Source organism: Bufo gargarizans, chromosome 5 (genome assembly GCF_014858855.1).
Source record: "Bufo gargarizans isolate SCDJY-AF-19 chromosome 5, ASM1485885v1, whole genome shotgun sequence".
In the NCBI taxonomy this organism is placed as follows: Eukaryota; Metazoa; Chordata; class Amphibia; order Anura; family Bufonidae; genus Bufo; species Bufo gargarizans.
This window is the reverse complement of record NC_058084.1, coordinates 418,302,414-418,321,869: the sequence shown is the minus strand read 5'-3', so window position 1 is coordinate 418,321,869 and position 19,456 is coordinate 418,302,414. Positions and strand designations below refer to the sequence as shown.

The following is a 19,456-nucleotide window of genomic DNA, read 5'->3' as shown; positions in this document are numbered from 1 at the left end:
CTGAATTCAGCTGTGGCCACAAGCAGCATGTCACCGCTGAATCCAGTCATTGGCTGGAGCAGTTGATGTTACTATGCACCGCCAGGAGAAAACAGTGTGGGGACCAGAAGATGTATTTAGCAGAAGCAGCATGGAGGACTAGAGCAGCATGGATCAAGCCAAATATGAATCCTTTGTTTCTGCAGGCACTTATAAAAAAATAAATTTTACCAGAAAACCACTGTAAAAAGTTTCATTTTTATTCTTCTTTAAAGAATAATACAAGTGAATATGAGAAACCTTGTAATATATATCATCAAAGAAAGAGGCTTCCTTCTCCTCTTTTGAAGGCTTCTCTCCTGCTGTCCCCTCTGCTCGAATCTGAGCTTCATGATTTACTATCTTAATAAACTGCTGGATTGACATCTAAACTGCTTAGTTCTGCTCTATAATGTCCTCCATTGCTGCTTCTTCTGAGGATGCGCTACAGAGAATAGGAAGCAAGATCCCCTGTTTATCCATGTCCTGTATCTGGGCAGACCTGACACCAGCTAGTCTCCACATATTAGTTCAGAAATATATTACAGACTGATTGCAGAAGGAAAAACTGGTAAAAATGCCAGACGCTAGTCATATAATGGACAGAAATAGTGTTATTATTCATATACTCTGAAAAATTATCAGAAATATCAGTTACGCTCTATGAGCGATTCTATTGCCTCATCTTAGCTGAGGGGTCTTAGTGATGAAAGCACAGCACAGTACATTGTATTGTGGCTGTGCATAGTATGGCTCTCAGCCCCATTCACTTCAATGGGGCTGAGCAGCGATGACCAAAACACAGCTGCTATACAACGTACTGGCGCTGTGCTTGGCAAGCCGTAAGAAGGCCGTGTCGCTCGCAGGAGCACCGGTGTATTCTCAAACAGCTGATTGACGGCGGTCCTGGGTGTTGGACCGCCACCAATCAGATACTGATTACATCATCAGTATCAAAATCTCAGAAAACACCTTTAATTACTTATCCTATTAGTTTTCTGAATTACAGTAGTTATTCAATCTTAATTCAATCTTTAAAATTTGACTTATGGTACTTATATCAAGCCCGATCATGTGAGATGTGTTCACTATGTGGCTGTACTTCATTATTTTCAAAGTGATAAAGAAAAACAGTGTCCAGGAATGTAAATGAAGTAATAAAACACAATGATTTGTTCAAGGTTCTATCTCTATACTGGTTACTTTTTTCTTCTTTTTTATTTTTTTTGTTAAAAATCTACCCGAGAAATCTCTAGCATCTTCTGTGTCATTACTTCTCTAAAGAAATTGGTTCACTTTTGGAAACTAAGCAATTTTGTGTCGGGTTATCCACATATTCTTCCCGCATTGCGTGTTATTATTGGACATGGGCTGTATCTGGGGAAAGAATAAAAAAAATTGTAATGTGTATTATTGATGAAAAGATTGCTTTTCTGACAAGTATTTAAAGCCTCAAAGATCTCTGTCTGAATGGTTTTCTTTCCTGCTATTAAAGAGTGTGATTTGCTGTTGTGTACCTCTCACTTCTTCTCAATGTCAATATTCCAAAGCGCAGTGTGAATGAGACGACAAAGTTTATGTCTTCCATGGAAAATAATGGATAAAGGATAGGACAGTTTGGGTTGCAATGTATAGTTTTCAAATGGTCTATAACATTGTAAATTGCATGTCATTCTAGGGGACTTATTTAGAGCAGCCATAGCGTTGTAAGGCACACATTGCATGACCTTCAGGCAAGGTCACTTGTGGGAAATGTCAAAGGACTTTATGGAAATACTGTATGTAACAGTGTAGACATATATATGACTAAATGTTGACATGTACTCATTAAACCCATTCAATTGCTCCACAACAGAGTTCTGTGCCAAGTAGCAATTGTGTTGAAGAACGGTAACATTGTATCATATATTAGAGAAAACCTTGCTAGGTGTTATTACATTAGTATGGAAATTAAAGCATGTTTCCTCAAAAAATAAAAGGTTACCAAAATGATATGACATTGTGGGTATATTTACACATAGTGGGTACGCTACAGATTAGTTGCCACAAACTTGTGTGCAGAAAATCTGCAGATTTGTTTAGTTGCAGAATGTCAAGTTATGCTTTATTTAGTACTTTAAGTCCAAACTAAAATCCCTGACAAATCTGCAAGTAACATGTGGATTTTGTTGCATGGCTTTTTCAGTAGAAGTGTGGTAATTCTGCTGTGGAAAATGCATTCTCTTTGAACTTACCTTTACAGCTTATGTTCAGTTGCTTTTACGTTGTTACAGTTGGTAGAGGACAACACAAGGTCCTTTGGTAAGCTCAAGGTATGACATAATAAGTTGCTCCAATTGTCCGGCAGAAGTATAACTTAAATGCGTTCTGCACTTTGTTTTAACTGATGATCTATCCTCTGGATAGATCATCAGTCAGCTTCTGATCGGCGGGGGTCCGACCCCCGGGACCCTCGCTGATCAGCTGTTTGAGAAGGCAGCGGCATTCCAGCAGCGCCACGGCCTTCTCACTGTTTAACGCTGGCCCAGTAATGTCACGACTAGTATTAACTAGCATGGGCGGGGCTAAGCTCTGTTCACTTGAATGGAGCTTAGCCCCACCCACGCTAGTTGATACTAGTCGTGATGTCACTGAGCCGGCGGTAAACAGTGAGAAGGCCGCGGCGCTACTGCCAGCGCCGCTGTCTTCTCAAACAGCTGAACGGCGGGGGTCCCGGGTTTCGGACCCCCCTGATCAGAAGCTGATGATCTATCCAGAGGATAGATCATCAGTTAAAACAAAGTGCAGAACCCCTTTAAGGCTTCTGAACTACAATGCAAAATCTGCAACAGGGCACCTACCTAAGGACCATTTATAATACTGGAGAAGGGGCGGAAGGGTCATTGGGTCCCCTCAAGCAGTAGGGTTCAGATACGACTGATACCTTTGTATTTTCCACTGACAGAAGAGTTGAGATCTGTTTGAACCTGATCCTTCTTGAAGACCCCCTTCTCAGATGGAAAGCAACAATACCTGTAATTCTTTTCCTTTGATATTATTATTCATAAGGGTCCTCCTGTAATACCTCAATGGTCCACTACACACTTAGCATTTTATATACAACTTTTGCATGCTTTGTTTTACCAAAAGTGAAAATGAATCCAAATATCTATACCTGCTCTTAATAAATATGGAAACTGGGCCTCAGGTTTAAAATGTAGAATTTAAACTAAACACCACTTATCCATATTCCCTTACAAATAAAGTGGGAAGACAGTTGCACTTTGTCCTAGATATGGTGGACTAGGGTGGGATAATATTGTAGGTCCTGGTTCTGCAAGCAAGAAGACATGTTATGGTACAGTATAATGCATATGGAAAAAGTCTGTGCTCTTCCTTAACAAAATTTCCTTCACCATCTAACAAAACCCCCAGCTTCATGCACATTAGAGGCATCTCTATCGGTGATCTGCAATCCACTCCCTAGTTCAAGCACTCATCCTCCCCATAACTGGGAGCCACCTTTCGTAACTGCTTCTGATTTGATGGCCGAAGCCTCTTTGTTCTCAGGCCTCTACATAAAATTATTGTCTGTGACCACAATAGTTACTGTCTTTGGGATAGTTAGGAGTCGAGACTTAATAGTTACTGTGACAGGAAGTGATTTATACTGAGAGGAAGTCATATAATTTGATTGACAGATACTGACAAGAAGTGATACAATTTGACAAATACAGACGTCATTGGGGCCAAAATATGGCACCACAGAAAAATAACCCCAATCGTGTACATATAAGACTTAGGTTGACCATAAACAAGATAATCAACTGTGTCAATTCTGTTTTTCCTGTTTGGAAGGAATTTATTTTGCAAAAATATTTTGACATGATGATGCTGTTCGAAAAGTCTTTACCACTTTCAACCTTTCCACATGGTACCTTATAAACTGTCATTTTAAAGGTCTCAACAAGACAACCTCTGTCCAGAAGGACATGATGTTTGGTGGGTTCACTGCCTGGAACAATGAGATCCTATCTGGTGGACCAGGCATGTCCTTGCATTACAATTGAATGGCCATAATGTAATGATAACATGTGCCTGTTTTTGGCTCCTTCCCAGAGCAGCGCTTCTGCCCTACCCTTTAATCATCAAGGATGAGAGATACTAGACCCATGGAGAGCAGATAGAGTAGATGATTCTGTTCAGGGGCGTAACTAGAAGTGACTGGGCCCCACAGCAAATATTTGTAAGGGCCCCCCTCAGCGCGCTTCGCACCTCCCTCCTCCTGTGTAAACCCCACTCCTTTGGCACAGTGTAGCGGTATACTGTATATTGTGTGGCACAGTGTAGAGGTATACTATATATTGTGTGGCACAGTGTAGCGGTATACTGTATATTGTGTGGCACAGTGTAGCGGTATACTGTATATTGTGTGGCACAGTATAGAGGTATACTGTATATTGTGTGGCACAGTGTAGCGGTATACTGTATATTGTGTGGCACAGTATAGAGGTATACTGTATATTGTGTGGCACAGTGTAGCGGTATACTGTATATTGTGTGGCACAGTGTAGAGGTATATTGTGAGGCACAGTGTAGCGGTATACTGTATATTGTGTGGCACAGTGTTGAGGTATATTGTGAGGCACAGTGTAGCGGTATACTGTATATTGTGTGGCACAGTGTAGCGGTATATTGTGAGGCACAGTGTAGAGGTATACTGTATATTGTGTGGCACAGTGTAGCGGTATACTGTATATTGTGGGGCACAGTGTAGCGGTATACTGTACATTGTGAGGCACAGTATAGAGGTATACTGTATATTGTGTGGCACAGTGTAGCGGTATACTGTATATTGTGTGGCACAGTGTAGGCTATATGTGTATAACATAAACATACTCCACATGAACACTTACAGTTACATGGCTTGGTCCTTGGGGATCTCGGACGCCACTTCCACACTTTGGCCGGGGGCTCGGCGGAGCTGATGTTGTGTTTTATCCTAATGAGAAAGATTTTATAATAAGGATTTGGAGAAGGGGCAGAGGGATAGCAGAGCAGGGAGAGGCTGGTGCCGCTACTAGGGGGTCATACCATGGGGCAGTAATAAAACCCACCATAATGCCCCCCCCCCCCCAGTAGTAATAATTCTCCTTATAATGTGACAGTGCAAAAAATACCCCCTTGTAATGCCCCCAGTTGAGCTAATGTCCCCATAGTGCCCCAAAAAATGTGCCAGTATAAAATACCCCTATATAGTGCCCCCAGTAACTTCCCCCATAGTGCTCCTCTCCCCCCTTCCTGCTAGTGCCCCCCCAAAATGTACCAGTATAAAATGCCCCATATATAGTGCCCCAGTAGATGCCGCTCAGTGTCCGGCCTCTGATAGGCTGCCGGCCTAGTGTCCCCCATAATGCCCCCCAATAATGTGCCAGTAAGTGCCCCTATCATGTGCCAGTATCAAGTGCCTCTCCCCCCCCCACATGTCCCAGTATCATAGTGCCATCTCCCCCCATGTGCCAGTATCAAGTGCCTCTCTCCTTCCCACCCCCCATGTGCCAGTATCAAGTGCCTCTCTCCTCCCCATGTCCCAGTATCATAGTGCCATCTCCCCCCCCCCCCACTAAAAAGTGCCAATATCAAGTGCCTCTCTCCCTCCCCCCTCCCTATGTGCCAGTATCAGGTGCCCCCCCCCCCCATGTGCCAGTATCAAGTGCCAACCCCCCCTCTCCCCTCCAGGTGCCAGTATCAGGTGCCTCCCCCCCCCCCTATGTCCCAGTATCATAGTGCCATCTCCCCCCCCCCCCACCACCACCACAAAAAAAGTGCCAGTATCAAGTGCCTCTCTCCCTCCCCCCCCCCCAATGCCAGTATCAGGTGCCTCTCTCCCTCCCCCCCCATGCCAGTATCAGGTGCCAACCCCACTCCCATGTGCCAGTATCAGGTGCCAACCCCCCCCCCCCAGGTGCCAGTATCAGGTGCCAACCCCCCTCCCCCCATGTGCCAGTATCAGGTGCCTTCCGCTCCCCCATGGCAGTAACAGTCGGGTATTAAAAAAAAAATAATAAACACTTCTACTTACCTCCATGTCAGCGATGCGATGCAGCCTCTTCCTGTGTCCCGCCTTGTATTCTGTCCCGCCCTGTATGCCCTTATATGGAGTCAGTGCTTGTATTTCAGAAAAGAGTCTGCTGGGATTCGAACCCAGGACCTTCTGCTTCAGAGGCAGAGCAGCTATCCACTAGACCATAAGAGCTGCCTTGAGGCTGAGTGAAAAAATATGAGACTTCTACTGTTATAGCTGGCTAAGTGTACATCTATACACATGGCAGCTGTTCATATATAGAGATGTAGCAGAGCTGAATATGCAGGGACAGCTGTCATATACAGATATAGCAGTGCTAGGTGTGTTTGGGCAGCTGTCATGTGTATAGATGTATTTTTTTTTTTTTACAGTCAGTTGTAATGCAGCCTTTATGGCTGTGAGGGTAAATGCTTTGCCACTGATTCACTTATAGATTGGAGGTTGTGGGTTCGAATCCCAGACCAGGAGACTTTTAGCAGACAGTAAAATTAGATCACTCTAGCGGCTGTGAAGGGGCCCTGAACACGATATTTATCTAACTTCAAAATAAACTGTCACACACGCTGCTTGGGGCGCCGGGCCCCCTTGGCAGCCCGGGCCCCGAAGCAGCTGCTTCCCCTGCTTCCCCGGTAGTTACGCCACTGATTCTGTTGATGTTTTTTTATTATATAATAATCAGGCTATCCAATAATCTCATCCATAGCCCAATAAAAACTTTGGTCAACAATCTGGTCTACAGTAGCTTTAAAAAAAAACTCATATTGTTCCAACAGAATCTATTTAGGCAATTGATGTAAAGATGGTATAAGAAATTGGTGAGACCCTTAAAAAATGTGTTAAAATATTAATCAGCTCACTAAAGCTTGCAGTGAATAAGCTGGATCAATGGACTGAGCTGAAAATGAGTCTTACCATTTAGTACCAATTCCTAATCTTCCTGACATGCATGTGTATCCAGTCTGATTTTCGGGACCAAATACCTGTGCTGGTATGATCTTTTATTCCCTAAGGATAAAATTATTTGCTTTGAGTTAATTGAATGAATATTCTCCTAAAGGCCATGAGTTTTCCAGAGAGGTACATCATCAATGTCTATTCAAAAGTTTGTAAGTAGCATCTGGAACAGAGAACAGTTGACTTTCGAAATGTTAAGGTTACATCTTCTTCTATTAGAAACGCGTAATGATTTTGAATGAGGTTCTATGAATGTAAAGTATTAAATTTACATTTAAAAATTCCTCACTTTCCCTGTCCCAGTCCTCTAACCTCAAGGATCATTCATCGAGGAAGTTAGAAAACTTTTATACTATTAAGTCAAGGGTTTAAAAGATGATATCTGTAGCGAGTGATCCCAGTAAGAGGGAAATGGCTATGACAACTGAACGTTAATTTATTATATTATTTTCTTTAAATAATGGTCTTAAGAAAATGTTATAGCTTTGTGAACACGGCAGGAACCTGTCATCTCCCTTAGCTGGCCTCTCTGAGGGCAGAAAGGTGTAGTGAGAGACACGCTGACTTCTCTCGCTCGTGTGTTAATGTGAAGTATTTTCAGACAACGTATATCGGTAACTGTGTGGCACTCGTCCGATGCTTCCAGAAATTAGTCCATTGATATACACACTACCTCCACTCTCCCTTGCCCTCCAAACACTGATTGACAGTTTTCTCTCTATTACTATTCATAGGGGAAAAAAAATCTGTCAATCGGTGGTTAGGAGGGCAGTGAGAAAATCATGCATATCATTGGACTCATGCAGGGCTGGCCATGCCCAGCAAAGTTTTAGATAAAAATTCTGTAAATCTGCTTAAAGGGAATTTATAATGATGACCTATCATCTGAATAGGTCATCTATATCAGATTGGCTGGGGTCCGACACCTGGACCCCCTCCGATCAGCTGTTAGAAGAGGTCAGCGCATGGTGAGCAATGCAACCTCTTCCTAGGCCATGTGACATCACTGTACATCAGTCACATGGCCTACTTGCAGCTCATCCCAAGTCAAGTCAATGGGGTTGAGCTGCAATACCAAGCATATCCACTATACTATGTATGGCGCTGTATTGTAAAGCTGTCAGAAGCCAGCTGCCCTCACCAGATCTCCAGTGAGTGCAGCGGTCCCCTGAAACAGCTGATGGGTGGGGTTTCTTGGAATCAGACCACCCCTGGTGTGATAATGATCAATTCCTGGATAAGCCTTTTAACAATAGCACACAAGTGACAGAACGTTGAAATGAGTATCTCAGTCACTACATTTTGCTGCCCTCACATAAGGAGGCTTACAGATTCCCTTTAAAGGGGTTGTCCAGCGGAAAACAAATCTTTAAATTGTTTATGAAATGTAAGAAAAATGAACTTATAGTCATGACCCATACACTTCTCCTCTCAATGTTAGTAGGAGGAGCAAACCTTGAGAAACATTAAAGAGCAAAGCATGCTCGTATTTGTTAGAAAAATGAAAAAAGGAAGCCGTTGAAAACAGAAAGTTCTATGTGTAAACATCCTGCCAGGATGCAGTGATGCTGAGAACAGGGAAAGTAAAGTGCTGTTATGAAAAATAGGTGTACGGGGCAAAATCATACAGTGCTTGGGGTACTCTGAATAGATAAAAATTTCATTATGAGAACAGAGAACCCTTTAAAGGGAACCTGTCATGTTGAAAACGGTGTCTGAACTGGCAGCATGTTAGAGAGCAGGAGGAGCTGAGAAGATTGATAGGGCCGCCTCCTCATAGAGGGAAGGCTGTCAATCACTGATAGGACCACCTCTTCATAGAGGGAAGGCAGTCATCACTGATAGGACCACCTCCTCATAAATGGAATGCCGTCAATCACTGATAGGACCACCTCCTCATAGATGGAAGGCTGCCAATCACTGATAGGACCATCTCCTCATAGAGGGAAGGCTGCCAATTACTGATAGGACCACCTCCTCATAGAGCGAAGGCTGTCAATTACTGATAGGACCTCCTCCTCATAGAGGGAATGTTGTCAATCACTGATAGGACCGTATCCTCATAGAGGTAAAGCAGTCAATCACTGATAGGACCTCCTCCTCATAGAGGGAGGGCTGTCAATAACTGATAAGACCACCTCCTCATAGAGGGAAGACTGTCAATCACTGATAGTAATGAAAGAGAAAAAAAATATATAAAAAGAGGGTTATGGTACAAGGTACTAATCACGGGTAGTCCACCCAGATTAGAAAGAAGTACCTCAAGCTATAAGGCGCCAAGAGGGTGCCCCAGGCTATATATTGTTTGTAATTAAGTGATTGATCAGAAGCCTCCAGGCGTGGGCTGCCATCAATTTCTAACATTTCTACGTGTGATCCTAGCCAGGGGGGTTCAAAGTCTCAGGTGTCTTGAGGTTATCCTATTGACTACCCCCCTGTGAAGTGAGTGTACACTGATTTTTGCATTATTCCTTGGTTTAACCATATTTTAACTCTATCTTGTACTGATGCCTATCCTAAATTTACCTATCTAACGGTACACACCATCCGATACTTTTGTTCCAACTATTTACATCTACTAGGGAGTGGCGACTTATTGTGTGTTTCCTTTTTTGATGGCCCACGGGTGGGATTTTTTTTCTGGATTCCACCTGTGCCTGCCTCTCTCTTATCTAATCACTGATAGGAACAGGGGCAGACTGGGAAATTAAAGTGGCCCTGGAAAAAATACTAAAAGCGGCCCTGTGTTGTAGTTGGGTCAAAATTGATGAAAGGCAGGGCCAGCAATACCATATTTTGGCACATTATACCACCCTAATAGAGCCAAATACCACAGTCCATCACAAAATAATGCCAGCAGCACAAAATACATCCACAAAAACCTCCACTAGCCGGCCATGAGGAGGGCCCAGGCAGCACCTTGGGCATCAGCCCACCAGGAAGTTTCCCAGTAAGGTCTATTGCCAATCTGCCCCTGGATAGGACCGCCTTCTCATAGAGCGAAGGCTGTCAATCACTGATAGGACCGTCTCCTCATAGAGGAAGAGCTGTCAATCACTGATAGGACCACCTCCTCATAGAGGAAGAGCTGTCAATCACTGGTAGGACCACCTTCTTGACTTCAAAGCCCAGAATGAGGCTTTTCCCACAAAACTATACAGCATATCAATCTGTTCGGCTCCGTTTGCTCTATAACCTGCTGCCTGCAGATGAGTTTGCATTTTCATGGTGACAGGATCCCTTTAAACCAAGGACCTTCCTTACAATGCAGTAAGGAAGATATTTCATTGAAGTTCTAAGCAGTTAACATTTTTCCAAATTGCCTAAAAGACATTCTGAGAATTTTCGTTCTGCAACTAAAGATCCACTTATTGCTCGCTGTATTTCTAAGCTCACGTACGGAATCTAGAATATGGTATCCCCTCTGTCATTTGTGTAATAGCGACCCACAATCCTCATCAAATAACCCGGCATAAAATGTCAGCACTGTGTATAGCAAATGATAATAATAATTATGTACTGAGCGTGGTAAGAGATGGAAGATCGTGTTTGTAGGTCATTTGTTTCCATGGTTTCCATATAATGCAGCTGGCAGCTATGGAAATAACATATTCACGTGTTTTCTATACTTGTGGGGGTATTTTCTAGTATTAAGAATGGATGAGGTGGGTAGGAAACTGTATGTGTATATCAGCTGGATGTGTAATGAACCTCTATTTAGTCATGTGTGGAATCATGTCTTTTATACTTCAGCTTCCATTACCCTTTCTTCTGCATCACACATTCACTACTAATAAATCAATCTCCTGCAACTTGTGCCTGGCCGGGGCTTTGTGCTCCACATCAAAAGCAGGACTGACACAGGCTGACATCTTTTATCACGAGTAGAAAATGGACAAACAGTCCATCCCCCCAATTCCTTGTGGCTTTAACGCACAGTATGTCGAAAATCTTCCCTTGCTTGAATACGCCATGATATTTCAAGCCATTTTTGTGACGATGATGCCGGTACTTCAACGGTGTGCAGAATACCACTAGAAGTAGATGGAAGTGTATGCCGCAAACAGCTCCAGGGCTAAATTGACCTTTAGTTCTGTATATAAAGGAACATACATCTGTGGTCACATGTATGACAGGTTTATTCCAATTACAATTTATAGCAGGGGTGCCATTCTGCTCAGGGTGATTTCTGTTATGAGACGCTAAGTTTTTTAAAGGTTGAATTTATTCAGGTAATGTGACTGCGCGTATTGGAGAAACTATAAATGTTATGGCGCTTGTCACTGATGATAATGTTAATTTGGAGAAGATCAGCATGGGTATTTTATCATGGTAGTGTGTCATCTTTTGCTTTCTTGGAAAAAAAATAATATATATATATACATGTGTGGACCGTAGTCATGGTAGAATCGGCAGTACTTAAAGGGCGTCTGTCAGCAGATTTGTGCCTATAAAACTGGCTAACCTGTTACATGGGCACTTGGCAGATGAAGGCATCTGTGTTGGTCCCATGTTCATATGTTCCCGCATTGTTGAGAAAAATGATGTTTTCGTTTATGCAAATGATCCTTTAAGAGCAACAGAGGCGTCGTCGTTACACATAGAGGCTCTACTGTCTCTGCAACTGCTGCATCCTCTGCAAGGCCAGGCAGTGTAAACATCATCACACCTGACCCTCTCAAAGTGCAGAGGGCGCTTTATCGAAAAGCAAAAGCTAAAATCTTGCATTGATATAAGTATTCAGATCCCTTTACTCAGGACTTATTTGAAGCACCTTTGGAAGAAATTGCAGCCTCCATTCTTTTTGGGTAGGATGCCACAAGGTTTGCAAACCTGGATTTGGGAGTTTTCTGCCATACTTCTCTACAGATCCTCTCAAACCCTGTCAGGTTGCATGGGGATTATTGGTGGACAGAAGTTTTCAGGTATCTTTTTTAGAGATGTTTAATTGGTTCGAGTCAAGGATCTGGCTGGGCCACTCAAGGACATTCATAGAATTGTTGCTCAGCTACTCCTGTGTTGTCTTGGCTGCCTGTTTTAAGTAATTTCCTTGTTGAAAGGTAAACCTTTGGCCTAGTCTGAGGTCCGGAACACTATGGATCAGGTTTTCATTAAGAATATCTCTGTACTTTGTTACATTCAGCTTACCCTTAAGCCTGACCAGTTTCTCTGCCCCAGCCACTGAAAAACACCCCACAGCATTATACTGCAAGCACCATGCATCACTGTAGGGATGGTATTGGCAAGTGCCTGGTTTCCTCCAAACATGATGGTTAGAATTGAGGCCAAAAAGTTCAATCTTTGTTTCATAAAACCATAGAATATTGTTTATCACAGTCTGTGAGTCCCATAATTGCTTTTTTTTATTTAATTTTTTTAAACGTTCATGTGTCTTTTACTAAGCAGATTCTTCACTTTGCCATAAAGCTCAGATTTATGGAATGCTGCAGTGATGGTTGACCTGCTGGAAGTTTCTCCCATCTGCACACAGGAGAGACCATTTTTTTTTTTGGGGACATTTCTAACCAATACCTTTCTCCCCTGATTGCTTAGTGTAATATGGTGGCCAGCTCTAGAAAGAGTCCTAGTTTTTCCAAACTTCTTCCATTTAAGAATTATGGAGGTCACTGTACTCTTATTTTTTTGTAGCTTCTACAGATCTGTGCCTCCAAACAATCCTGTCTCGGAGTTCTACATGCAGTTCTTTCCTTCTCATGGCTTGGTTTTTGCTCTGATATGCATTGTCAGGTGTGAAACTTTATATAGACAGGGCTGTGTCTTTACAAATCATGTCCAATCAATGGAATTTACCATAGGTGGACTCCAATCAAGGTGTAGAAACATATCAAAGATTATCAAGAAAAATGGAAGGCCACCAGAGCTAAATTTTAAGTGTCATACCTGAATACTTATGTCCATGTTTTTCATTTGTATTTTCATTTGTATTACATTTACATTTCTAAAATACTCTGTTCACGTTCTCATTATGGGGTATTAAGTCCAGACTGATGGGGGGGAAACTTTATTTATTTTTTAAATTTAGCACAAGGCTGCAACATAAAATGTGAGAAAAGGTCTAAAGACTTTCTGAATGCATTGTACTCAGTTCACCCGATCCTTCTTTCCCCTGACATCATGTGTCGGGGAGAATCAGGAGCTTCCCATACACATTCGATTGCCCCCCCTAACCTGCGACAAATGGGTTGAACTGACAAAAGTGATTTAGCTGACAATACACTTCTGTGTATGAGCACAACACTATGACCAATTTTATAGAAAGCCACTTATACTATGAATATGTTTTTGGAGTGTGTGGGGAAACCTCAGCACCTGGAGGCAACCAAAAGTGCAAACTCCATGTAGGGGTTCTCTGTTTGGACTTAGATCTAAGAACAGTACTATTCATGGTGCCAGGATGAATGGTGCTTTTGTTGCATATATGGTCGTTTGGTCATTTATGACTATTAATACAGAGTGATTATGGTAGCATCCTGTGAATTTTATTTCAGTCTTATCAATGGTGGCATCATTTTATACTTCCAAATGCTCTGAATGCAATGGCCATGATAGTATCTGGTTTTTATTACTAAATTTTACAATATTAGTAGTCAACCAGTGACAGATGATATCACTACCTGGAAACATCTGCTCACAATTTATACAGTAAATTGCAGCCAGGGAAGCACAATTGAGATTTCTCTTCGGTTTTTGAACCTTGAAGTAGTAAATGCTGATCATATGTGTTAGAAAGTATATCTATCTTAGCGTTCAAATAGGCGAGATAAACTAGGATTTAGCAAAGGCGTTCCTGGTGTTCTAGCAATGTTGTGCTTATAGCGGCTAGAGTGGCTAATAGCTGTTGTTGCCAAACTTTGTCATGGTTCTCAGTCAATGCTGGAATAAAAATAAGCAGAAAGCAATCAAAGTGGGTAACAAGATACCAAAATAAATGATACTTCATGTCCTAACAAAGGAGCATATTTTGCTTAGTTGTAAAAAACAAGGCAGATTACATACTCAAGGGTCTATTCGTTTTTGGGATTATAATGTATTAATCCTTCTCAAACCTCTTCTGTTGGGGTCTCACCACATATTATTCCTTGGGTCAAACTACCAGTGATCAAAATATATACCAATATTGAAAATGTTCAATATATGGGAGTGTTTAACCTTCCATGTAAATTACCCTCAAAAGACAAGGGGGCACTGCCTCCGATTGGAGAAGAAAAAGTTCAGTCTCCAGAAGCGTCAAAGCTTCTTTACTGTAAGAACTGTGAATCTGTGGAATAGACTTCCTAAGGATGTGGTCACAGCAGGAACAGTGGACAGTTTTAAAAAGATTTTAGATGAATTCTTAAAAGTAAATGACATTAATGCTTTTGAAAATGTGTAGAAATCTGAGTCTCACTTCTTTCTGGGATTCGCGTCCCCACCTATCACTTGGTTGAATTGGATGAACTTATGTATTTTTTCAATTGTTTTAACTATGTAACTACATTATTGATGACCTATGGTGGGGTTCTGACGACTTGGAAAACCTACCACGGCCCCGTCAGACAGCTGATTGGCATGAGTGCTGGGAATCGGACTCCAAACCAATCTGAAATTGATGACCTATCCTGCAGATAGATCTTCTTCAATATTCTACTCCTGGAAATCCCTTTAAAAGTAGCCCAAAATGAGTCAGTTATGTTCTTAAAGGAGAGGTTGGCACCATCAAAGAAAGAAATGTGAAGGGCATGATCACTGAATGACCAAATTGCCTTTTTGGAGACACCTTATGATGTATTAGTGCTTCCCTGTTTGTGTTATTTTTATAGCAGAGTTGATGATACATGCAGATGTTCTGCACAGTAGGGAGCACCCATAATAATTTCCCCTCTTGGGCACAAGGCAACCTATTCTTAAACTGCTAACCAGTGGAAATGTCTTTTCCTTTTCTCTGTGTAGTTCACTCCGGGTCACAAGCATTACCAACAAGACCAGAGCCAAAGCTAAACATGTCCACGGGGACATCATCTGTCATATGACTGTTATATGTCGCATCCGTAATCATTTACACCATAGTTCTATATGGGTCATTTATACGTGAGTGGATCATTTCAGGTTTCCATGCTTATAAATGTCCTCCTGGAGTTTTTATTCCTTCTATAAAAATGTGTTGCTGATTTAGACCAAAAATAGTTAAACCATTTACATATTCAATAATCCAATTAAGTGAACTGCCTATTGATTTTCTTCTTTCCCTTAACACTGTGCAGAGGATGCTGGACACAAATCTCTTTCTCTTTATAAAAAGGGAAAGAGGCTTATAGAGTCTCAGCAGGGAGGCAGAGACAGGAGAGGATCCTGTGGAGCTTGTGGATGGAACAGCACAAGCTGCATTGTATATTTCGAGCTTGCAAGATCAATCTTGAGACTCCTCTTCCCAAGACATGGAGGAACAAAGGCTTCTAACCTCTCAACCTTTCCTCTCTGAGCCCTGGCTACAGTCAGCCTCATTCTCTATCTCCTCCCAGAAGCGGGAAGCCCCGCACACCCTTTTTTGTAATTATGTTTTGTCGCTTATGTATCTTTTTGGTTTGAGTGTTCATCTGTGGCCGGTGACAGACAGATGGTTCATTGCTTCGATACAGGGCAATTATATTGACATTAAAAGAATAATCCAAATATATTATACATTAAAAACAGCCATATAGTATTATTTATGCAGCACATCAATGAAGATACAAGAGGCAAAAAAATCACATCCAACAATGCTTATATGATGGCTTATTCCATATTAATATATTTTGGAGACCTATATGTTTTCTTTACTCCATGTCTTCTAGCATTCTGTCTTCCTTTGTACTGTCCATTAGCTATTCTACTCTAAGAATAATACAGTGCTTAGATTTAAAGCTGGACGTCCTTGGGCAAAGGCTAAACCTGGGCCCACCACCGGTCTGCCAATTATTCTATTGCTGTCATATGTGATGATGGCATGTTTCTCCATAGGATCTATATATACTTTGATATGAAGAATTCATTGTTATAGTAAAGTCAGTATAGTATTACTGTACCGTACTATTAGAATAAGTCATTGGGTCTCCCAACTACCCATTTTTGAGCTGTCCGGACAGGGGCCCAGTTCCCATTGTATCTTTGTATCTTTGTAAGCCATGTTTGCCACATCAACATAGAATTTTTCACCCTTCCTGTTAGGTCAGAGGTTGGTTCCCGCCGCTGCCCTGCTACTCACTATGCTGCCTGGCATCCTCTGCAAGCTGATGTCTCCATCACGCCAGTCTCAGTTCCCTTAAGGCATGCTCCTGCTTACCTGTGGCCTCTTAAAGGGCCAGTGTGTGCATCTGAAAATGTTTTACCAGACAATGACTCAGGGTCCCTGGGTACATAAAGCACTGTCTACAGGCAGGGGGTGCCAAAGCTTTAAGGTTCCCTGTGACAAGCAAAGGTATTTAGAAGACTTTGTGCTCCAGCAATTCTATTGTGTTTTACTGCGTTATATAGGCTTTCCTAGTGTCTCCAGTGTTGCCAAATATCTGGAGTTCCAATAAGGCCTCATGCACACGACCATTGTGTGCATCCGTGGCCGTTGTGCCGTTTTCCGTTTTTTTTCGCGGACCCATTGACTTTCAATAGGTCCGTGGAAAAATCAGAAAATGCACCGTTTTGCAGCAGAGACCGTGATCCGTGTATCCTGTCCGTCAAAAAAATATGACCTGTCCTATTTTTTTGACGGACAACGGTTCACGGACCCATTCAAGTCAATGGGTCCGTGAAAGAACATGGATGCACACAAGATTGGCATCAGTGTCCGTGATCCGTGGCCGTAGGTTACTTTCATACAGACGGATCCGAAGATCCGTCTGCATAAAAGCTTTTTCAGAGCTGAGTTTTCACTTCGTGAAAACTCAGATCCGACAGTATATTCTAACACAGAGGCGTTCCCATAGTGATGGGGACGCTTCTAGTTAGAATATACTACGAACTGTGTACATGACTGCCCCCTGCTGCCTCGCAGGTGCTGCCAGGCAGCAGGGGGCAGGCCCCCCCCCCTGTAGTTAACACATTGGTGGCCAGTGTGGCCGGCCCCCCCACCTCCCTCCACCGTAGTTAACTCATTGGTGGCCAGTGGGCCCCCCTCCCTCCCCTGTAGTTAAAGGGGTTGTCCCACTTCATTAAATAGGGTTACATTAAATCATTGCCCCCCACTGAACATTTCTTCTAATACATGTCATTAAAAAAAACATAGCATTCAGCCTAAAAACGCTCCTTTCACTCCCCTTTGTTTGTGCTGGTATCACATGGATACGGCCGCATTTCGCCGGCCGCATCGATGCCGCACCTGCGCACTGGTAACTATTGCGATCCTACAGCCAGCCTCTCACTCACACTGTGAGCGCGCACGTCGCATAGTTCTGCGCATGCGCGGGCGCCCGATCATATCAATGTATTACTGCTTTCTTGTAGCAGGAGGGAGCGCACGGCGTCATAGCAACCGAGGACGCCGTGCGCTCCCTCCTGTCGCCGGAATACAGTGATACTCTCTTATAGATCATAGCAGTGTATTACTGTTTTCCGGCAGCAGGATGGAGCGCACGGCGTCATAGCAACCGAGGACGCCGTGCGCTCCCTCCTGCCGCCGGAATACAGTGATACACTGCTATGATCTATAAGAGATGATATGATGTCGTGCTAATAAACATTGAGTGCGGGCCCCCCCCAGTATAATAAACATTGAGTGAGGCCCCCCCCCAGTATAATAAACATTGAGTGCGGGCCCCCCCAGTATAATAAACATTGAGTGCGGGCCCCCCCCCAGTATAATACACATTGAGTGCGGCCCCCCCCCAGTATAATATACATTGAGTGCGGCCCCCCCAGTATAATATACATTGAGTGCGGCCACCCCCCCAGGTATAATAAACATTGGTGGCGCAGTGGGAAGTGCCAATGAGGGTTAAAAAAATAAATAAAAAATGTACTCACCTCCACCAATTGATCGCGCAGCTGCCGGTCTCCTGTTCTTGCTTCAGGACCTGTGGTGACGTCACTGAGCTAATCACATGGTCCATTACCATGGTGATGGATCATATGATGTACCATGTGATGACCACAGTGATGTCACCACAGGTCCTTTGACAGGTCCTAAAGAAAGAACAGGAGACGGCAGCTGCGCGATCAATTGGTGGAGGTGAGTAAATTTTTTATTTATTTCTTTAACCCTCATTGGCACTTCCCACTGCGCCACCAATGTTTATTATACTGGGGGGGCCCGCACTCAATGTATAGTATACTGGGGGATGCCCGCACTCAATGTTTATTATACTGGGGGGGGCCCGCACTCAATGTTTATTATATTGGGGGGGGGGCCCGCACTCAATGTTTATTATACTGGGGGGGGGGCCCGCACTTAATGTTTATTATACTGGGGGGCCCGCACTCAATGTTTATTATATTGGGGGGGGCCCCGCACTCAATGTTTATTATACTGGGGGGGGCCCGCACTCAATGTTTATTATACATTGAGTGCGGCCCCCCCCCAGTATAATAAACATTGAGTGCGGGCCCCCCCCAGTATAATAAACATTGAGTGCGGGGCCCCCCCCAATATAATAAACATTGAGTGCGGGCCCCCCCCAGTATATTATACTGGGGGGGGCCCGCACTCAATGTTTATTATACTGGGGGGGGCCGCACTCAATGTTTATTATACTGGGGGGGCGCACTCAATGTTTATTATACTGGGGGGGCCTCACATACATTGTCGGCTCCATGTGGATGACTCATCCACATGAACGAGCACGCAAGGACTGAGCTCTCAGGGTGAGTCATGAGGAGGCGTGGCCAGCCTTCACTCAAGTGGCGGCACCAAACCAGGAAGTTATCAGGACATCTACTGCTGGTAAGATTGAAAAAGCAAAGTGGGACAACCCCTTTAACTCTTTGTTGTCCAGTGCGGCTGGCCCCCCTCCCTCCCCTGTAGTTAACTCGTTGGTGGCCAGTGGGCCCCCCTCCCCTGTAGTTAACTCTTTGTTGTCCAGTGCGGCTGGCCCCCCCCCCCCTCCCTCCACTGTAGTTAACTCGTTAGTGGCCAGTGGGCCCCCTCCCTCCCCTGTAGTTAACTCTTTGTTGTCCAGTGCGGCTGGCCCCCCCTCCCTCCCCTGTAGTTAACTCGTTGGTGGCCAGTGGGCCCCCCTCGCTCCCCTGTAGTTAACTCTTTGTTGTCCAGTGCGGCTGGCCCCCCCTCCCTCCCCTGTAGTTAACTCGTTGGTGGCCAGTGGGCCCCCCTCCCTCCCCTGTTGTTAACTCGTTGGTGGCCAGTGGGCCCTCCCCCCTCCCTCCCCCTCCTAATTAAAATCTCCCCCCTATCATTGGTGGCAGCGGAGAGTACCGATCGGAGTCCCAGTTTAATTG

At 43.6% G+C, this 19,456-nt stretch overlaps 1 protein-coding gene across 1 annotated transcript in view; it reads left to right on the top strand.

Moving 5' to 3' along the window:
* PTPRN2 (protein tyrosine phosphatase receptor type N2) overlaps positions 1-19,456 on the top strand; it is a 1,552,619-nt gene that overhangs the window by 1,376,112 nt on the left and 157,051 nt on the right. The gene's annotated exons all lie outside the window — the stretch shown is intronic.